Source organism: Lolium rigidum, chromosome 2 (assembly GCF_022539505.1).
Source record: "Lolium rigidum isolate FL_2022 chromosome 2, APGP_CSIRO_Lrig_0.1, whole genome shotgun sequence".
In the NCBI taxonomy this organism is placed as follows: Eukaryota; Viridiplantae; Streptophyta; class Magnoliopsida; order Poales; family Poaceae; genus Lolium; species Lolium rigidum.
In genome coordinates this window covers 189603956-189625735 of record NC_061509.1, presented here as the reverse complement: position 1 = coordinate 189625735, position 21780 = coordinate 189603956, and positions in this window count along the sequence as shown.

Sequence of the window (21780 nt, the reverse complement as noted above, 5' to 3'; positions counted from 1 at the left end):
TAACTATGAATATGACTATGTGGTGGGCAATGGAACCATGGATTGTGTTGATATGGTGGAGGTTCCATTGCACGGGCTTATATCCATCTAGGATTAAACAACAAATGTCGCCAGTGATTCTTGTGCCGTAATATCCGTGTTAACCATAAGATCCGGAGTGGGACGGAGTAGTCAAAAGTGTTTCCACCTCTCGTTCATCAACGGATGCGCTTTACCGTAGACACTTGTATCTGTCAGGGCAAGTTGTAGGCTGGGGAAGCCTTAAGTCCCCACGGCATAGTCCGTAGACACTTGTCGCTCGAAGTGCAAGCGGTGGGCTGGGGAAGCCTTAAGTCCCCACGGTATTGCGGTCTATGATGGGTTGCAGCTACCGGCGAAGGAGTTTGGTTAACGAGTCCCAAACTGTTGTCGTGGTCGGGGTCCATCCTTAAGTGGTATAAGAGGACCGACGGGGACCCAGGGTCGGGGCATGCAACAAAGGGTGGGTGTTCGAGGTAGCGGAGGAACATGATTGGCTAGACCTTATACCGGGCCTCACACCGAAGGAAGTGTGGACGAGCTCGCGGCTCGGTTGGCACCAAGGTTAAGATCTCTTATGGGTAAAGCAACACACCTCTGCAGAGTGTAAAGAACCGTGACCTGTCACTCCCTGTTCCGGGATATGGAACTGCGAACGCGGCCGGAAAGGAGCTCCATGAAGTTCTAGTAAACCGGTGAAGGCTGACGGACATAGTTCTTCTGAATAAAAGCAACCTTTTAAAGAAATGGTTATGAAAACCTGCATTGGTATTAGACTTTCTGGTCTAATGCTGTAGCTAGTGCATTAAACACCTCTTTCCTATAATGAACTTGTTGAGTACGCTCGTACTCATTCCACTATTAAATCCCCTGCTTAGATATGGAGGCATCGAAGGAGGATCTACAGTGCAACTCAAAGGCCGAGGAGTCAACTACTACTTCACGAGACAGGACCCTGTCAGAGGAGCCAAATACCACATCCAACAAGGAGAAAACCTAGTTTAGTCATAGAAGGGAACTAGCTTCCTAAACCTAGCTCCTATTTAGCTAGAGTCTATTCTTAGCCTCTATAGTTAGTGAAGTACTCTACAAATAGAGTTCGTGATAAGACTAGACTACGAGTCGTTCTTCTGGAGTTATCTGCAGCTTTACCTCATTGTAAAGTAGGAGGTCAGTGCTGATCTTATGTAATAGAGTCAATGTTGTAATTCTATAGACATACCTTGGACCCGCATATGTTTCGTTGTACCACTGCGAGTGATATAATACTAGTGGAACGGTGTTTCATTGGTGTTATATCGGACTTGCATACTACACCATGCAGTGGTATGCCGGGTCACCACAGTTGGTATCAGAGCAAATGCTTTGACCCTAGGATTAAAATCCTTTAAAGGAGACCTATAGGATTGGTAGTGTCTATAGGAAGTTGTCTTAGCCAAACCAAATAATTTTATGACTTGAGATGGATATTCACTTGAGAATAATCCTGACACACTTGAGTCAACATTTCCTACCTATTCTTCTTAAGTGAAGCTAGTAGTTAATTCCAAGTATGTAGCATATCAACAAGTCCTTAAAACAATAGATGAGTAGATCACAGTTGATATACAATACATGGTAGTCCAAAGAGAGGATACAACCATAAGGAAGCTATCCTATTGGAAGATGTGTACCAACATATGTTATGATTCAGTAAGAGTTATTCTGATCTATAATAGAAGAGATAACAAGTGATGAAGATAAGTATATAAGGTAAATATCTTACTAGAAGATGTAGACCAATGCAAGTAATGGGTAAGTAAATTATCCAAACTTGTAAAACAATTGATAGTAAGTAATAACTATGAGTCATATGAGGTAGTATTGACCATGATGAGTCAATCATGGGAGGTAAGTAAGAGAGATAGAAATAAAATGTGTCTACTTACAGGGTAGAATTGTTAATCATAGATGATTCGTTTGAGAGTCATTATGTGATGGACTAAAACATCATAAATAATTAAGATAAGTACAATAAGAAGCCAGTTGTTCAACAATAGTGCTAGAACTGTGTACCAAAAATATGGAAGTGTGCCAAGCATATCATGACCATATGCTTATGATAGAAACACTTAGAAGTATAGGAACTATATCCTAATAAATATGTATTCAGAGTAACCATATTAGAACTAGAGGAATCATACAAATAGTCCTCAATAGCACTTATATATGGAATAATACTAAGTTAAGTAGTACTTCCAAAGAAAATTAGGTTAACCTTAACCATCCCAAACCACTTTGTTTCAAGTTTATCTCATTGCAAATGTGCAATTAAGGTAAATGTTGAGACGAATAGTAGAATCCAAAATACTCGTGCTAAGTGTCACGATATAAACCTATCTTATGTGGTGTTATATACTACACATCAGAGCCTGATGTTTAGAGATGTCTTACTCAACTATTTTATTCGGGCTTATGATGGTGTGTATTATAAACACAAAGCTGAATCGTCTTGGATTTTATTGGATTTTCATTGTTTGACTAGATCCATACATGAAGTTTGACTTCGATATGCAAATGCATGTTGCAATATCAAATTCTTACTTGATGTTATAGATCTAGAGGGTAATGGTATTCGTGTGAGGAAGTGACGAATTTTGGAAGATTACGAAGATAAGATGGAGGTTCATCAGAGAAAGGAAGTAAAGTTGTGGGAAGTAACCACAATATTCGGTAGGAAGTATGATCAGAAACTCATGCTTACCTCAATAGAGGAGTACTTTAGTACGAAAGAAGCATGAAGGTGAGAAAGATAATGATTATGGTGAAGCTCAAACAGGTCCATAATGAATATAGAAGGGGGAATGCATGGGAAATCACTTTGGATACAATATTCATAGTGGGTTTCTTGCAAAATAAACCCTGAAGAGAGGAAGATGACCTATGAAACCATAGCAGATATAAGAAGACCATAGTTGATATCAGAAGACCACAATTGGTATAGAATTAATACTGCGAGATAAAGCAGAAGATGACTAGTTCAGTTGATCAAAACCTATAATAGAGTACACTTTTAGATAACAAATATCCACAGCTGGTATCAAATAACCTACACTGATATCAAATAAAGTACCGTTGGTATAAGATAAACCACAACTGGTAGAACAAATAAAATATTGCCAGTCAAATAATTGAGACCTATAAACATTTAGTAAAAGGATTCATGTTGGATATCCACGATTGAGTGGATACACCACAGAGATTCTTCGCGAGACCTTAGAAGAAGTACAAACCATAAGCTAGACCTAGACTAACATTCCAACCATAAGTCCAATGGTTGGAGGAAAAGGAGTTGAAGACCATAAGAAAACTCTAAGGGGTAGAGTAAAGACTGAGTTTGATGTACCCTAACTCAATATTTTGAGCAAGATAGATGAAGAAGGTCTGAACTGAGAGGAAGTTCGATCTTATTTTGATAAGATTATCGAACACTACCTTCAGAGGGATGTCAGACCAGAAGCCGAGGTTTATACCTCGAGGAAGTAAGAAGATGACTATAACTTGAGTAAGTGAGTAATATTTACTCAGAAATACGATAACTCAAGTAAACTTAGGTAAATGAAGTTGGACGAAGAAAATACTGTAGAACAAATACAGCACAAGATGGCCAAAGAATGAAGGAGCTTGACCATACCAAAATTAAAGTCTATTTGAAGGATTCCTTTCATGGAACCTAAATAACCCAAAATAGTTATAGGTATCAACTGTAAACCATGATTGGATGGACTAAATGAGTCTAATCTATTCTTAGGAAAATAAACCATCACGACCATTCCATGTTAAGTACCTTACCAAGTACCATTATTGCACTTTTGGTAGTAAGGGAAAACAAAGACCTATTTTTTCAAATAGGAGATTGTTATCCAATTAGTCCTCAATTAAGACTGTCAGGACCAGAAAAAGTCCTAATCATTGAATATTCAATGAGAAAGGAAACAAGATTATAATAGTTGGAAGAAATCAATGAATCAAAGTAAGAGCCATGGTTCAGAGACAAGTATTATTTGATTCCAGAGAAACTCATAGAACTGGAGTTAGAAACTTATGTTCAGAGACAAATCCTAATGGATTCCAGGAAGAATCTGGACAAGGGATATATTCAATTATATCCAGTGAGATCACCAAGGAGTTTGAGAAAATATGTAGTCTGCACAAGTCAGATCCACACTCCGAAACGTGAGAGATATCAAACTTCGAGGACGAAGTTTAGTTTAAGGGGTAGAGACTGTAATATCCAAGGTAATGGGGTTACAAAAATAGAGGACATAGATGTGTGCATTGCATTCATGCATAGAAAATCTGGGGAATTTTCGCGCTTTAAAGTAAAACAGATCACGATGAATCGAAGTTTCACTTGACCTTGGTGGAATTGAAGTAGCTCATCAAGTCAAGCGCTATAAACCTCAATGTGACTTTGTTAAGACCTTGTTTTGGGTAGAGAGGATTTGATCTAAGGGGTTAGATCAAATAGAACTAATAATCAACACAACACCACTTTACTTAATGATCAACTACTTGATCTTATTAAAGATCACCACAAGATATTCCTTGCCATAATATATGAACATCCATTTAATTGGAAATCAAGTAACATTAATTGGAGAAACTATTCTTCACTTATCTTTTTCATGTCCTAAACTAATCCTTGATCTTACCATGAACCTCATGGTATCCATTTCACTTCATTCATGGAAACAAGACAAGGAGTTAAACTCTATAAATATAGATCCTTCTCCATTCCATATTATTATCCATCAAATCTAGTGAGGTGAGAGTTTTATGTTATTTGTTAGAGAAGCAAAGATAAACCTTAAGCTAAAACTTGGATATACATCCATGTAATCAAATAATCATCTTTAAGAGGAACCCTAAGATATTATTCAAGACAACACTTGATCTTGGAAGTGAGAAACTAGATCATAAGAGATACTTAAGGAAGCCAAACCTTTGATCATTACAAATTGGGTAATGATCATAAACCCTAAGAACTTGAGGTAGAGATATTAAGAACAAGTTGATCATGCCTAATCCATGATCATGCTCTTGAGATATGTGAGGATTAGTTAAACCCTACTAGGATAAGTAGATCCCATTTACACATGAAATCATAGGGAGATCACTAGTAATCAAATCTAGGCTTACATCCCAACCTTTACTTATGAACCATTTGGTGATAATAAGTAGAATCTTACCACATCTAATTTTCCTTCATTCATCAATTAATGAACCTAAGACAAACCTTAGAGTTAAACACTATATTTCATATGGTGGGAAACCATATACCCATATGACCAAAGTTAACTATAAAAAGAAATATAACCAATGTAGTTACTTTAATGATAAATTGAGGATAATAATAGAAGTTAAATTGGTAGAAGATAAAACCAATTCTCTAATTATTAGTAATTTGGGAAGCACATAAGATATAAAGTAAGCCACCACTCTATCATGGTTGGGGAAAATTAAACCCTAGCACATGTAATATGGAGGCACCCCATCTCTATAACCTAGAACTAAATATCAACCCTAGTTGAGTATCACTTGAGTGATCACAAATAAAACCTAAACCCAAGGTTAGAACAGGTGATCATGGTACTTTAATCCAAATCATAAGAGCCACCTAATGCTAAGCCCTATAATTAAACCAGATGTGTAGTGATCAACTAGTTATCTTGGTAACCAAGATCAACTATGATGGAAACATTACCTACTTAGATACTTTCAAATATAATGATGGTATTAACCTTAAAAAGAGGGGGTTATGAGAGAAACTATAAAACCCTAATACATTGGTGCTCACATAAAATCTTGTGCAAGTGACCAATTCCCTAAATTGAAATCAAGGCTTAACACAACCTTTAAAATACTTTGAGTTGAAAGTATCAACAATAATGATCCAAATAATTGAATTCACAAGGAAAAAGTAAATTAAAAATAAGAATATAAGCTCATGCCTATTTATTTTTAAGCCAACAAGCATGACATGTAAACAAATATAAAATACTTGCTTCATATAGGAGTGTGGTGTAATACATCACACTACCTCTTAATTGAATTGACATAATAAGAAACCTGCAAGAAAATTTTGAAAACAAATTAGATTCAAAACAGAATTCAATAAATGAAAACAAGAAAAAAAAAACAGAAAAGGGGAGGAAAAACCTTACCAGACCTTACCTAGTTGTGCAGCCCGTGGCGCTGCCCAAGCAGCAGCCCACCGGCGAAGCCCAGCCCAAGACCAAAGCCAACCCAAACCTCGTACCGATCCGTTGAGGAAGAAAAACGAGCCCCTCTTCTTCCCCAACGTCGACAACGCACGAGGAGGAACTCGGCCACGTCCCGCGCCACCGCATTGGACGACGTCGAGCTCACGCAGATCATCCGGGAGTGTGCTGCAAGTCGACCGCGTTCAAGCATATCCCTATGCGCCAAGATTCACGCCTGCAACAGGACCTACATCGCTGTCTTCATCAGGGCCACTGCCGCCGGCGAGACGCCGAGCCTAGCCTCGCATTGTGCTATAAAGGCCGCTATAAGCTCCGCCGTAGACCCTAATGCCCCTCCGCTCAATCAATTGCTCGCTAGCCCTCCATATCTGTCGCCACCACCTCACAGATGTCGCCGGCGTCGAGCAAGACCTCGTCGGAGGAGGCCACCCCAGGGACACAGAGGTAGCCTAGGAGAAGCGCACCAGTGAGAGGATTATCCTGGTAGAAAGAATCGAGAAGGGGGCGGTCTCTATCGGGCGAATTTGAGTGTTCCCTTTCTCGGTACTCGCCGGAAATCATGTCCGTGAGGGCAACTCCGACCATCCCGGGCTTCGTCGAGCAGCCTATCAGCTTCAGGGTGAGTGTGCGCTCCCATAGACCCCTTATTTGTGCATTTTCATCAATCGTAGCCTAGGATTCGAGATCCCGCCGGAGTGCTTCGATACGTCTCCGACGTATCGATAATTTCTTATGTTCCATGCCATATTATTGATGATACCTACATGTTTTATGCACACTTTATGTCATATTCGTGCATTTTCTGGAACTAACCTATTAACAAGATGCCGAAGTGCCATTTGCTGTTTTCTGCTGTTTTTGGTTCTAGAAATCCTAGTAACGAAATATTCTCGGAATTTGACGAAATCAAGACCCAGGGGCCTATTTTGCCACGAACCTTCTAGAAGACCGAAGAGCATACGAAGTGGGGCCACGAGGTGGCGACACCACAAGGCGGCGCGGCCAAGGGGGCCCGCGCCGCCCTATGGTGTGGGCCCCTCGTCGGCCCTCCGACTCGCCCTTCCGCCTACTTAAAGCCTCCGTCGCGAAACCCCCGATGCGAAAAACCACGATACGGAAAACCCTACCGAGACGCCGCCGCCGCCAATCCCATCTCGGGGGATCCCGGAGATCGCCTCCGGCACCCTGCCGGAGAGGGGAATCATCTCCCGGAGGACTCTACACCGCCATGGTCGCCTCCGGAGTGATGAGTGAGTAGTCTACCCCTGGACTATGGGTCCATAGCAGTAGCTAGATGGTTGTCTTCTCCCCATTGTGCTATCATTGTCGGATCTTGTGAGCTGCCTATCATGATCAAGATCATCTATATGTAATTCTATATGTTGCGTTTGTTGGGATCCGATGAATAGAGAATACTTGTTATGTTGATTATCAAAGTTATGCTTATGTGTTGTTTATGATCTTGCATGCTCTCCGTTTCTAGTAGAGGCTCGGCCAAGTTTTTACTTTTAACTCCAAGAGGGAGTACTTATGCTCGATAGTGGGTTCATGCCCGCATTGACACCGGGACGAGTGACGAGAAAGTTCTAAGGTTGTGTTGTGCTCGTTGCCACTAGGGATAAAACATTGATGCTATGTCTAAGGATGTAGTTGTTGATTACATTACGCACCATACTTAATGCAATTGTCTCGTTGCTTTGCAACTTAATACCTGGAGGGGGTTCGGATGATAACCCGAAGGTGGACTTTTTAGGCATAGATGCAGTTGGATGGCGGTCTATGTACTTTGTCGTAATGCCCAATTAAATCTCACTATACTCATCATGATATGTATGTGCATTGTCATGCTCTCTTTATTTGTCAATTGCCCAACCGTAATTTGTTCATCCAACATGTTGTTCGTCTTATGGGAGAGACACCTCTAGTGAACTGTGGACCCCGGTCCAATTCTCTTTACTCGAAATACAATCTCATCGCAATACTTGTTTTTACCGTTTTCTCCGCAAACAATCATCTTCCACACAATACGGTTAATCCTTTGTTACAAGCAAGCTCGGTGAGATTGACAACCTCACTCGTTTCGTTGGGGCAAAGTACTTTGGTTGTGTTGTGCGAGTTCCACGTTGGCGCCGGAATCTCCGGTGTTGCGCCGCACTACATCCCGCCGCCATCAACCTTCAACGTGCTTCTTGGCTCCTCCCGGTTCGATAAACCTTGGTTTCTTCCAGAAAATAAACTTGCCGTCGTGCGCATCATACCTTCCTCTTGGGGTTCCCCAACGAACGTGTGAAATACACGCCATCATGCTCCGCCGCGGGTTGGTCTACCGGTGAAGCTCCGGTGGCCATTTGGAAAAACAAAAACCACCGCTGTACTCAGCGTGTCGAGGGGGACCAGTAGAGCCTAGCCGCGCGTCCTGGGGCGCCAAAAATTGGCGGCGCCGCCGCACGCGGACACGCCGGCGTTTAACCGCCGGTGGGTCAAACGCCCTGGTCAATTTTGACCGGTCGCTGCTCGCGTGGCAGTCCACGTGGACCACTGGCCCACCTGTCTGTGACTATGGGTAGCACTGCCCGGGTAGATTTAGCTTTTCTTGTGTTTTATTTCAAATTAATAATTACCGAAACTTCAAATAAATGTAGAAAATTCATAAAAGCTCGGAAAAATGCAAATAAGATATCAAAATTCTTATAAAAGAAAAATCTATCCAATAAAAATATAAAAAGAAATTTATATTTTTAACTAGAAATTCACTATTTAATACTTATTAAATAAGCCTTTTCTTTAATTCTAAATTGAATTAAAATTCAATAAATAGTAAAACCTTCTAAAACAAATAAAAACCAGTAAGAAAAATAAAGAAAACATTAAAGCTATTTTTCTTTATTTGTTATTTTGTTAAATCTTTATTAGTGGAAATTTAAACCCTAATTAATAATTACCTTAATTATAAATTCTTTAGAAATAATAAAATGCCAAATTCAATATTATTTTTATTCCAAAATTATTAATAACTTCAACTTTAATAATGAAGTTATTAATCCAATAATTATAGGGTAGTTAAGAAACCCTAGTTCCATTATAAATAAAGTGATAACCTCATCATTTCATGTGGTATTCTAAAACCCTAATTCATTAGGAACCCTAGCTCCACTAATCCAATTGAACCTTAATTTGTTTCTAACCTAATCCTAGGATAGAATATGAGATCATGTTACTCAATTATCATAGGGCCATGATTAGCAACTAAAGACATATATATATTCACATAAAATGTAGAACCCTATCACTACCAATTTAGCATTCCATGTATGCAAACCATTAAACCAAGTTGATCAAGTAGGATCAAACCTAATCCCTATCACCAAGGATATAATCCTTTATGAACCTTAATTAGCATCACACCCTTGTGATGAACCATAATAGCAACCATACCCAATATTGTGCATCATATACTATTCACACTAAACTCTACTAGTGTGAGATATTTACGAACCATCCTATTTAGGAGCCAATAATTCCTTACTTAGTGGATCCAGTAGCAAAACCTAGACAACCTCAACCCTAATTAATATACTTCCTATTATTTAAGAAGTATGTTCTTCAAAAGTTATTCTTTTGAAGAAAATAAGGAATCATCACCAACCCTGCTTATAAGGACCTATAAACCCTAGCCAGCTATCATTAGCAAGATAAATCAACCTTGACAACAACCTTGTATAATGAATTGCTTAGGATGCCTAGGCTTATCTTAACCTTACAAGTCCTAGGTGTTGATGATTCCAACTTTGTTGGGATCCATCTAATATTTACTCCAAAGAACTACTCCGAAACCATAGTCAACCATATAAACCCAACCTAATTATCATACTTGTTCTTTATCAAAGAACATGTTCTTCAAAAGTTATTCTTTTGAAGTAGGTGATAATTAATCATTAACCATGCCATATAGTGCTAAAACCAACCACTATTCATTACATGTTAAGATTATACAAATGTTATTGTTATGTGCTATTATTGTTATTATTATTTATTACAAAGACTCGTTGATGATAACAAGCAACCAATTCTGAATAAGAACCTTGTTTGTGAATCACCCTAAAAGTGCAACACATTCTAAACAAATCATTTCAATTCACTAATCCTAAATCATCGGGGTTAGGTCACGCTTAGAGCGATTGCATCTCATACTTATGCATTATTGCATCCTTGCCAATCTTTAAACATCGTCCTTATCGGACGATGATGCTATTTCAGAATTTGGAGTTATTGCGTATCAAGACCTTGCCCGCATAATCTTGCAGTCAAGAAAGGCAAGTTCATCACTTGCTCATGTCATTTGAGTATTTTTATCAAATTACTTGCAAAGTATTATGGTTATCACTATTGCACAAAAATCAAAACCACTACTTTCATAACTATGAATATGACTATGTGGTGGGCAATGGAACCATGGATTGTGTTGATATGGTGGAGGTTCCATTGCACGGGCTTATATCCATCTAGGATTAAACAACAAATGTCGCCAAGTGATTCTTGTGCCGTAATATCCGTGTTAATCATAAGATCCGGAGTGGGACGGAGTAGTCAAAAGTGTTTCCACCTCTCGTTCATCAACGGATGCGCTTTACCGTAGACACTTGTATCCGTCAGTGGCAAGCCGTAGGTCGGGGAAGCCTTAAGTCCCCACGGCATAGTCCGTAGACACTTGTCGCTCGAAGTGCAAGCGGTGGGCTGGGAAGCCTTAAGTCCCCACGGTATTGCGGTCTATGATGGGTTGCAGCCTACCGGCGAAGGAGTTTGGTTAACGAGTCCCAAACTCGTTGTCGTGGTCGGGGTCCATCCTTAAGTGGTATAAGAGGACCGACGGGGACCCAGGGACGGGGCATGCAACAAAGGGTGGGTGTTCGAGGTAGCGGAGGAACATGATTGGCTAGACCTTATACCGGGCCTCACACCGAAGGAAGTGTGGACGAGCTCGCGGCTCGGCTTGGCACCAAGGTTAAGATCTCTTATGGGTAAAGCAACACACCTCTCGCAGAGTGTAAAGAACCGTGACCTCGTCACTCCCCGTTCCGGATATGGAACCGCGAACGCGGCCGGAAAGGAGCTCCATGAAGTTCTAGTAAACCGGTGAAGGCCGACGGACATAGTTCTTCCGAATAAAAGCAACCTTTTAAAGAAATGGTTATGAAAACCTCGCATTGGTATTAGACTTTCCGGTCTAATGTCTGTAGCTAGTGCATTAAACACCTCTTTCCTATAATGAACTTGTTGAGTACGCTCGTACTCATTCCACTCTTAAATCCCCGCTTAGATATGGAGGCATCGAAGGAGGATCTACAAGTGCAACTCAAAGGCCGAGGAGTCAACTACTACTTCACGAGACAGACCCCGTCAGAGGAGCCAAATACCACATCCAACAAGGAGAAAACCTAGTTTAGTCATAGAAGGGAACTAGCTTCCTAAACCTAGCTCCTATTTAGCTAGAGTCTATTCTTAGCCTCTATAGTTAGTGAAGTACTCTACAAATAGAGTTCGTGATAAGACTAGACTACGAGTCGTTCTTCTGGAGTTATCCGTAGCTTTACCTCATTGTAAAGTAGGAGGCTGTGCTGATCTTATGTAATAGAGTCAATGTTGTAATTCTATAGACATACCCTGGACCCGCATATGTTTCTGTTGTACCACTCTGAGCGATATAATACTAGTGGAACGGTGTTTCATTGGTGTTATATCAGACTTGCATACTACACCATGCAGTGGTATGCCGGGTCACCACAGGTGTTTTCTTGTTCTCCGCTCGGGTTCTCCGGGGGAAACCCTAGATCCCTCGCGGGTTCGGGCGTGGGCGGCGCTGTTGCGTCGCTTTGCCTCTTGGGGCCTCGCTTTGGATGTCCACCGGACAAAGGGACTCGTGGTGCGTTTTGGTGGTTTTTCGGCGGAGGCGGGTTCGTCTTCGGCCAGGCGGGGCGCGGCCTCGGGGCCGGCGTGGTAGTGGGAGCGGTGGCTCCGGTCTTTCGCCTCCGCCTGTTGCGTTGAGGTGTGGTGTCGACCTGGCTGGTCGTCGACCCGTGTGGAGCGCAGCCTCGGGGCTGGCGTGTGGTGTCGTGTTGTAACGGTTTTTCGGCCAGTTTTCCTCATAAATGGGCCAACTCTTTTCTCCTATATCAATGAAAGGCAAAGCTTTTGCCTCGTTTCAAAAAAAAAAAAAAAAGAAGCTCAACCACATCTGCAAAGGTATAAAAATATCCACACCTGAATTTCTAGAGGAAATCGACTTCTACCTTGAATTGTTAAAGTGATGAACATGGATGTATTTAGAAGAATCACTTTTTTATGATTAAGATCCTTCCCAGGTATATTACTCCGTAGAATTGATTTTGTCTGACATCAAAAGCGTGCATATGAATTCTTACTGATGCATTTGGTATGTACCTTTTGTGCGTGCACGAGCATTGTTCTGAACTGATGGATTTGTATTCGCAAAAAAGAAAACTGACGAATTTGTGGAACATGCGTGATAACCAAATGTTGGATACCATGGGACCGTGTACACCATCGAGTTATTGATTTCACCTTCACCTTCACCTTCGTCCATGGAATGAGGAGCTGCAATTTTGCAGCGCATCTTTGTGTTGACCAAGTCTGTAGTCCCTCATGTATATTGATTGTGTATGGATGGATAATCTAATGCCCTGTTGATCCCTGGCAGGAGCCGTGTGCGGGAAACACCTCAAGGCTCTCCATGGGCCTCGGCTGCTGATGTTCGATGGCATGCACGCCAATGGAGCCGGACCGGCATGGCTGCATCATCCTGTATTCTTGTTAGACCAGGCAAGGTAATTTGCAGGTGGCTTGGCAATCCCATCCTTGTTCAAAGAATGCGTATTGTTATTCAGTTTGTGAAGTCATTAAAGAGGAAATCATCAAATGGATGAAATATTAACCGACTGTTGTATCAGGTCTACATCTCATGAATTTTTTGGCAAAGAGAAAACTACTGATTATTGGGATTATCTTCAGATATTTGTTGAAGCATGCGTAAAAGTAATCTGATATTGATCTTATGATCTTTGAATTCTCGTTGTGCATGGCCCTCCTCCTCTCCAAATTAACAAGGGAAGACTTGTGTCCCTTCCAAAACTGGCTGGTGGAGGAGATTAGCTTCGTTTGATGCTTTGCCTGTGCCACTTCATTTATTAATAATGATAAGAGGCAGTACTGTTTCAGTATATTGTTGCTTAGTTAGGGTGACCTTAAAGTTTAAACATGCAAAGTGGGGAATACATTAAGGAGGGGAGGAGGGGCATATACTTTATTTGCGTGTACAGTGATGTTCTGAATTTCATGCCAGGTAAGTGTACTTATAAATTATACTGGATTGACGATGACAACATGCAAGGGTTTGATCGCTTGAGTTTATATTATAATTTATAATGTACTAGTGGATGAGATTGAATTACTTAAGTTGACAACTGATTAGTTTCTAGCAAATTGGGATGAACTGTGAGAATATCTTTAAATTTTCATACACTAGATTTTCATATTCATGTGTTGATTTTTAAATGCATGACTTCAAATGATTCGAGCCCGCCTTTTATCGCAAAAATGTTTTGCAAATGGTTGCAGAAGGCTCGTCTAGGATAATTTGTTCACCACCTTGAGATGTTGATGGCCAACATTAAATAGGTACAGTAGAAGGGGATCCCCAGTAGAAGACTGTTCCGACTTTAAAGAACCCATTGGACACAATGTCTTCATGCGGGTGAGATTGGGAAGGACATAGAACAAGAGAGTGTTGTAAGCAGAAGCGGTAAAATAAAGATTGTGATGCATTACGCACTTGAAAAGTCCCAGAATTTTATAAATACATAGCATAGATGTACCAATTGATAATGCGGAGAGGATTGATAAGTAGAAATGAACTCTCATTTATTTGGTGTATAGATCATACTGTCTCTCTAGACGCACCAAAGGGTGTAACTGTGATGACATAAGGCACAACCGAACTGAGGGCATGAGAATACAGACAATTGAATTGATGCTCTAATCAGTTGCAAAGATCTTTAACATCACTTTGAAAGCTATTATGTGAAGCCGCCGTCTTGAGAATGGAGAGCGAGGGAAAACTTAGTCGGCGAAAGATAATTGTTGGGTTGTTCTCTGTGTATATGATGCTGAATTATATGGAATTATATTTTAAGAATAGTAAAAGCATATGATGGCAAATTCTATGGAATTATATTTTAAGAAAAGTGAAATATATTTGTTTCTAGAACATTATGTGACTATTTGGATGTGAATTTTCATGTATACATTATTTATAAGTTCGGATAAAAAAATTTAAGCAGACCGTAGCAACGCACGTGCATTCAACTAGTATCACTAGTAAAAACCAAAATGCGAATATACCACTTAATTTCGGGTTTCCATGCCAAAATATCACAGTGACTAACTGAGACTAAGATTGTCAAAGAAAGACACAAATGCCTTTAGTTTGGCTGTTGTGAACACGTAACTGAAGATGTTGTCTCGCTGTTGCATCTTCAGAGAAATAGACTCGGGTCTTGACACCCCGTGCTTGACATGTCGATGGAGGCAGAGCCGGAGCACCGGAGCAGAGGGAGGGCGCAGGCTTCGTTTTCCTTTCCTTGCAGCGGGGGCAGGCGAGGTTGAGGAATCAGAGGGGGCGAGAGCGAAGACGCTGCGCGGTGCGACGAAGGGGCGGCGCGTGTGGAGCGAGCAGTGAGAGGCGGCCGGTCGGGGCTAGGCATGGCGGAGCGGTGGTAGGGGGGGTGACAGCGATGCGGAGGAGCTAGCCGGCGGGGCACGGTGGAACGGCAGAGAGGGCGGGACATAGCCGGCGCCGCCATGGTTCCTCTGTAGAAGAGGATGAAAGGCTACCGGAGAAAAAAATCCTATAAAGAGTATTGCCTCAACAGTACGGAAGATATAGGTTAGATTTTTTTTTTTGCCCTTTTTCATTTCCTTTACATGAAAACAAGAGCAGTTTTGGCAGTCGTCCGATCAATATTATTTGAATACTCATAGTCTCATAGAAAAATTGACTTCAAATGAAATACTCCTTCCGTCCAGGAAAATTGTATTAGATTTGTCTATATTTATTTATTTTTTTGCGAGAAATCCACCGATCTATTAATAATCATCAACAGTAGTACAAATAATCCAAAACGTAAAGAAAATTACAAATTGGTACTCGAACCACCTAGCGACGATTACAAACACTAGCACGAGCCGAAGGCGCGCCGCTGTCCTCGCCCCTCCATCGCCGGAGTCAGGCAAAGCTTGTCGTAGTAGAGCTTGTTGTAGTAGACAGACGGAAAGTCATGAAAAGCTTATCTATATTTATATGTATCTACTACATACTATAATGTATAGATACATCTAAATTTTGATAAATCCAAGACATAACTTTCATGAGACGAAGGTAGTAGTATGGTTTGGAACAATCCTTTGTATTTTTTTCGCTTGGCCCGTCCATAAAAAATTTCCAACCTCCGCCACTGATTTGATGCTAAAATAAATATATCTACAACTAACCGGAGGGAGTAATAAAAAGTGAATGTTTGACTAAGAAAACTATAGTAGTTTTATTAGTTCTCATTAGTACCAATTTGATACTTTTGGTTTGACAAGTGGTGTTTTGGCTAAGTTAAAAACACCACGATCTCATTAGATTGGTGGTTCTTATGTACTACCTCCCTTCAATAATATAAGCCGTTTTAGCAACATATTTTAGTTTGCTAAAACGGCTTACTTTACTAAACAGATTGGTATCAAGCAATTTGTTTTGTGAGTTCACATTGAAACTCCTTAGCTGCAAAAGTTGGAAGATAACATCTAGAACTGTGAGTGTTGCGGGTGAAATGTTAGAGCGTGCATTATTAGTATGGTGATATATCTACTAGATGGACAGCGCGTTTCGCCGCGCCGCCTGCCTCACGTTCTCAGACGGCTTGCATATGTGATGAAAGATCGATACAGAACAGGACAATGGGGTGACGTGTGTGTTTTTTCTGCTATCGCGGTGGTATATTAGGTTTGGATTGTAGAAGAATATACCACACACTTAGTCCCATATGTTATGGCGCTTCACCACACCCCTGAATGAAATTTTAGCTGTTCAAATAGCATTTTGTCATGTTCAATACCAGACTAAGAGCTGCTACAAATATCTCTTTTTTCAATAAAGAGCTTTATTACATAAAAGGTTTAAGACTATACCCGGCCTACAGTATCTCATGTGTTGCTTGACGAAATTAACACCAAACTAATATTTGTGGTAAAATTAAAGGTCAATATGTTTCACGGACAGATAAGCAGTAATATCTTACACATACAATCTTGCCATCGTTAACAGATATCTCTCAAAAAACTGCAACATGGGAACAACGTACTGAACACTATCCGCATCTATCCCTAAGTAACACCCCGTGCAGCACTCTGCTAGAATGTTACCTGTCATTTTCTGCGGAAAATCGTGGTTATCCTAAAAAATTATAGATGAAACAAGATAAACTGCAAAACGAATACCAACAAAACGTTGGAAAATGGAGAACACAAACACATGACAGGGATATATCAAACCAAGGATGCCGTACATGGGTATAAACAGCTGCTCCAGAGACAATGGTTGGGTTACACCTGTTTCAGATCTGACCAGTGAGAAACTCACATGCAAATAGACACAAAATATTAGTTCACCACTCAATTGTACAGTATTGAGCAAAAAAAGAATTACTTAATTTGTGTAATGGGAGCTGATAATACATAGTATATCGCTTGCACAGGAGGGAATCATACATGATATGAATGCCATTATACTTGCCTGTGAAGAAATATAGGGTTAAACTGATGGTTTCCTTGGCTAGGATCTTGCTAGGTAGTGTTTGGTAGCTTCTAGTACAGATCCTCTACTGGTGCTATCTGTTCATCTATGCTTGTCTATTTGAACTGGAATAGTATCTAGATGGTTTTGGGCTCTAGCTGCTCCATTTCTGCCAGTGATCCTTGGTCAACACCAAGTGATGACAACCCCATGAGCATTTGCTCATCTCATGCCTTGTATCATGCAATAATATGGATTGGATCCACTGGATCCTCTCCAGGTACTTGTTATACCTTGTTCCAGCTCCTAGATGGCTATGCTCAGCTGTTGTTGAGGTGTTGCTTGATGTTTCTGGTTACTTGCACTGCTCCTCCTAGCTCCTGGTGATCTTGCTTAAGTTCTCATCTTCCTAACTGGTTTTGGTTGGTGGATTTTGGATGGATGGATGGTTTCAGTGGTTGGTTTTGCTGTTATTGAGCAAGAACAGGGATGAACTATGCACTATTCATGCTGGTTGCTTGATGAATGTTTATCTGGTCGACTTGTGAATTTGTTTCTATGGTTTCTACCCTTTTATACTGACTGCTGGTTCACCATGGCTGTGACACACAAGCCTGACATGGCTTGGTGACTAAGCCATAGTCTTGGCTTGTTGTTGGATGCACAACAGCTCTGTGAGTTGTGTGTGTCTTTGGTGAAACTTGAGCCCATCATTGGCTCAGGTTTGGTCTGCTAGTGCCTATCTTGATTCTGGCCAAGTTTTGGACATTGCCAAGTGTCCTTGACACTTGGTTTTAACCCCTGCCTAGTTTCTTTCTATTTTGCAGGTTGCAATGTTCAAGATGATCCAAGGACAATTCCTTCCAAGACACTTACTTTAGGTTTTAGCATAGACTCAAATTCTTGTAATCTTCTTTTATTTTGTTTTATTATTCATCCAATTCTTGTAATTATGTTTCATTTATTATTCCATCCATTCATGTATGACAAATATTGTAAAGACAATGTATTATGTGTGTATGATCAATAAACCTTAAGTTTTGCTTATGAGCTTATTTGTAAATGTATCATTTACTTATGAGTTATTTGTGTATGTATAATATGATTTGAAATATAAAGTGATTTAGCATTATGAATTCATAATTCATTTCTATATTGTTTATCTATTATTTCTTTTGTTTGAATTCAAATATGAATTGCCAATTCAAATCATCTCCCAAAATTAACAAGTTACAAAAGAGAGCATGTCAAAATTCTTAACCTCACATTCCCTAACCCTAATTGCAATGAGAGAGAACCTCGATCCCTCTTAGGTTTTTATGCAATAAGGCGCGAAAATTTCCCTCGTTTTGCGATGAAATGCACATCCCATTTCTAAATCTACTATTCGATGTTCCTATGTTCTGGGATATTACATAAGTCAGCAAGAATAGAGTCTCACATGACAAACTGACAATAAACAGATAGGGTACACGCATACCCGCGGGTATGAGGCTATACATGTGCCCTACACATAACATAACTTAACGGGTAGAGTATAGATATTATCCATGGATATAAAAGTGTACACGTATCCTGCCCATGCGGGTATCCGTACCCGCTGGTAAAAAAATTCACCAGCAATTTTTTCTTTCCTTGTTTAAAATTTACTCCACTTTGGTATGCTCTCTAGATGGGGAGTGGTGTTTTGGAACATGGGTGCATATGCTCCCTATATTTTGAAATGCATGTTATGTATATTTTAAATTTTAAAAAAATTGCAATAAAAATTTTGTACGTACATCTTCACATGCTACACGCTCACAAAGTCGTTTCATAAAAAATGGACTTATCATGTGACGTGTGTAAAAAAGACAAAATTCAGTGCTAAAAATAATGTTTTTCACAAGATAAAGTTTCTCCTTTTTACATAGACCACAAAAAATATTTATTTTTCTTGAAACTTAGCGAATGCACATACATTATGGAGATGTACATGTAGAATTTTTTATCCAAATTTTTTAACATTTCGAAATATGTTTTTTTGGTAGAGGGAGCATACGCACCCGGGAGCCGAATTGAATTTCCGCTCTAGATGTCGCTAATGTATTTGTTCAATGCTTCTTAGCATATGTTATTGAATTCATTTATATTTTGACCTGTCGTGGTATTTGACTTCAACCCCTACTTTCCATGCATTTATATTTTGACTATTTAACTTCAACTCCTCCTTGTCAGCCCAAAGAGAGGGATGTTTTATTGCATCCTCTATGTACACCCCGGTACGTACGATCTCCCGCCCTTAACCATGATCTGCCGGAAGGCAAGCATGATGCGCGCAACACATCAAGTGTTCTTGCCGAAGTGTACACAAAAACAAAGCCCCATAAATGTGTTGAATCGCATTTTTTTTAATGAAAACCTCCTATAAATCCAAACATTGAGTGTTCCTGCAAAAAAAATGCAATGTGTTAAAATAAAGAACCCAGTCTACTATTTTTCACGGAGAAAATTGCATCTCTGGTTTGTAGGCGAGTGTATTTGTGAGCCCGGCGTACACTGCAACATACACACATGGCGCCTGGGTGCTGTTCGGAAAAATAAAAAGAGTTGGTTTGGTTGGTTAGTGAGCGAGCCCAAGCTACACGAACTGGCTCCCGTATCGAGACGAAGCCATGAGCATCCACCCTGCACAACACTTGTGCTTGATGCCACGGCGCTCGGCCGTATCCGTGTAAGCCCCAGCGCATCGTATCCGGGCGTTCGGCTGAGGTATTTTACTCCCCAAGCACAGCTACCCCCGGCCAGCTCTCGCAGGCAGCCTGGGGCCAGGGGAACTGCATACGCCGACCTGGTCGGCGCGTGCGGGGTGCCGCACACCCCCAGCGACCAGGTCGGGTAGTTTGGGCCGCGGCCCATTAGCTCAGGTACGTTTTTTTTTTCTTTTTCTCTTTCTTCTGTTTTTTTTCTGTTATTAATATTTTTCTTTTTCAAAATCTAACATTTTTTATGAAATTATTTTTCAAGATTTTTTTCAAAATATGAACATTTTTAAATTCAACAGTTTTAAAATTTGAACGATTTTATATTTTGAATATTTTTCAAAAAATTATATTTTTCAAAATTTGAACATTTTTCACGTTTGAACGGTTTTTTAATTTGAACGGTTTTTTAATTTGAACATTTTTCATGTTTGAACGATTTTTAAATTTGAACGGTTTTTAAATTTGAACATTTTTCATGTTTGAACAATTTTCAAGTTTGAACGATATTTAAATTTGAACGGTTTTTAAATTTGAACATTTTTCATGTTTGAACAATTTTCATGTTTGAACGATTTTTAAATTTGAACGGTTTCAGATTTTGAACGGTTTTTTATATTTGAACATTTTTTAATTTAATTTTTAAAAATATTTCTATTTTTTGAATCTGAAAAATAAAAGTAAAAAAAGGAAACAGAAAAAACGAAAGAAAAACGAAAAAAGAAAACAGAAAAAAGAAAACAGGAAAAAAAAGAAACAGAAAATAAGAAACAAAAAAGAAAAGTAAATTCGAAAAAGGAGGCAGCCCGCACCTAACTGGGCCGGCCCGTACCGCGCGCGGGGGTGTGCGGCGCGCGGTACGCGCCGACCTGGTCGGTGTATAGGGTTTGCCCTGGGGCCAGGCCAGATCCCGCTCTACATCTCATTTCACGTCCTCATCCTGCGCGCGCGCACTCCTCAGCGCCCAAACCGGTGGGCCTGCCACTCCTCGAAGCACCCGCGCACGCAGATTCTCTCTGGGCCGGGCCTTCCTCCTGGGCAGTTTCCGCCAAACCGTGGGCCGCCTGCGCTGCGCTGACGGAAAGAGGGAGACGGGCCATTTCATCTGGCTGACATGGGCTGCAGAGCTCACCACCGCACCAAACCAACTCTTTAGCCCTCCCATAGCTGGAGTCACGAGCGCGCGCTGCCACGCTCGGCTGGTGCGGGGGTCGGGACCTGCGTATTTAAGCTGGTGTAAATGTTGTTCGGTTAGCGAGGTGGGACTAATAATCTCGGTCGAGTCTTCTGCGCGGCTGCGCTGCGCGGGGAGAGAGCGAGGGAATTGGTTGGCTGGGCGTTTTTTCTCCTATGGTGTTGGATTGGATGGGCCTCCGTTACGTGCTCTGCTTACTCGGTTCCAATCAAAACGGCCACATCCTGTTTAAGCCTGGAACTGAATTAGGGTGACTTCTTTTGGGCTTGTGATTCTGCATAAGCCTGCTTCTAGATTTTGGTGGGGGGAAACTGCTGTGGACAGAAACTATTAGGAGACTTCTTTTGGGCTTGTGCTATTTAGCTTATTTGCTGCCCTAAATTGTTAAATGTCTGGTTATGCCCTTAGATCCGGGGCAGGGCGGAGGAGCTCGAGGACGAGCCGGAGGATGCGCGGTGCGGGGTGGCGGCGGTGGGGGACTCGCGGCGCGAGGTTCGGCGTTGGCGGCAGGGGGCTCGGCCACGGGCGGCGGCGGCGAGCTCGAGGGCGAGCTGGAGCACGAGCTCGAGCACGAGCCGGGGACAGCACGAGCAGTAGGTGAGCAGCGGCGGGGAGGGCGGGATCCGGCAGTCCCCGCCAGGATCTGGCGTCGGCGGCGGCGGGAGGAGGGGCTCGGCCGCGGGCGGCGGCGAGCTCGAGGGCGAGCTG